The following is a 1676-nucleotide window of genomic DNA, read 5'->3' as shown; positions in this document are numbered from 1 at the left end:
ATTTCAAAATGTTTTAAAATGGAAATTTCCTGTTTCCACAGGGTAATTCCACTCCAGATCAACAGTATACAACCTCACGATGTTACCATATCAATATCAAAACATTCTGATATTGCTTTAAAAAATAAAAGCATTTTCAAACTGCCCATATCTGAGTTGCTCCTGGAACAATTTCAAAATGCTCTAAAATGGCACATTCCTGTTTCCACAGGGTAATTCCACTTTAGATCAACAGTATACAGCCCCACAGTGATACCATATCAATATCAAGTCATTCTGATTTTGCTCTCAAAAATAAAAGCCTTTTTAAATTGTCCATAATTGACCTAACTTTCAGTGATTTCAAAATGCTCTAAAATGGAAATTTCCTGTTTCCACAGGGTAATTCCACTTTAGATCAACAGTATACAGCCCCACAGTGATACCATATCAATGTCAAGTCATTCTGATTTTGCCTTCCAAAGTAAAAGCCTTTTCAAATTGTCCACAATTGACCTAACTTTCAGTGATTTCAAAATGCTCTAAAATGGAAATTTCCTGTTTCCACAGGGTAATTCCACCTTAGATCAACAGTATACAGCCCCACAGTGATACCATATCAATATCAAGTCATTCTGATTATGCCTTCCAAAATAAAAGACTTTTTAAATTGTCCATAATTGACCTAACTTTCAGTGATTTCAAAATGTTTTAAAATGGAAATTTCCTGTTTCCACAGGGTAATTCCACTCCAGATCAACAGTATACAACCTCACGATGTTACCATATCAATATCAAAACATTCTGATATTGCTTTAAAAAATAAAAGCATTTTCAAACTGCCCATATCTGAGTTGCTCCTGGAACAATTTCAAAATGCTCTAAAATGGCACATTCCTGTTTCCACAGGGTAATTCCACTTTAGATCAACAGTATACAGCCCCACAGTGATACCATATCAATATCAAGTCATTCTGATTTTGCTCTCAAAAATAAAAGCCTTTTTAAATTGTCCATAATTGACCTAACTTTCAGTGATTTCAAAATGCTCTAAAATGGAAATTTCCTGTTTCCACAGGGTAATTCCACTTTAGATCAACAGTATACAGCCCCACAGTGATACCATATCAATGTCAAGTCATTCTGATTTTGCCTTCCAAAGTAAAAGCCTTTTCAAATTGTCCACAATTGACCTAACTTTCAGTGATTTCAAAATGCTCTAAAATGGAAATTTCCTGTTTCCACAGGATAATTCCACTCCAGATCAACAGTATACAGCCCCACAGTGATACCATATTAATATCAAGGAGGATAAGAAGCTTCAAAACCAAGCTCTTAACCAAAGTCTAACCTATTTGACAACATGTTCAACTCAAATGCAACTTGTGTAAAACAGAATGGCAATTTGTTTTGATTTACTGTTTTTGGGTATCGTGGCAAGTTGCTCTGAAAAAAGTTAATTTCTGTCTTTAAGAAAACGGTAAGGTGCAGAAAGTTCTGAATCAATGTCTTCTGTTCTAACTTTACTTAATGTAGCTTGCATGGCTGATTGCAGATTTCATGTATAACATGTTATTATAAAATGTTGAAAGGTTTTATTCTAACTTGAGCTGTTTTAAACAATTTTTATAATCTGGTTTTAGGTACATTTGTATTAGTTTTATAACAAATGTGGCGCGATACTGAACTTCACAGGA

The sequence above is a fragment of the Aulonocara sp. 'chitande type north' Nkhata Bay genome, linkage group LG14, assembly GCF_057382095.1.
Source record: "Aulonocara sp. 'chitande type north' Nkhata Bay isolate Kocher_YH1m ecotype deep benthic linkage group LG14, A_spYH_male_GT1.1, whole genome shotgun sequence".
NCBI classification, from domain to species: Eukaryota; Metazoa; Chordata; class Actinopteri; order Cichliformes; family Cichlidae; genus Aulonocara; species Aulonocara sp. 'chitande type north' Nkhata Bay.
Note: the sequence above shows the minus strand (reverse complement) of the source record.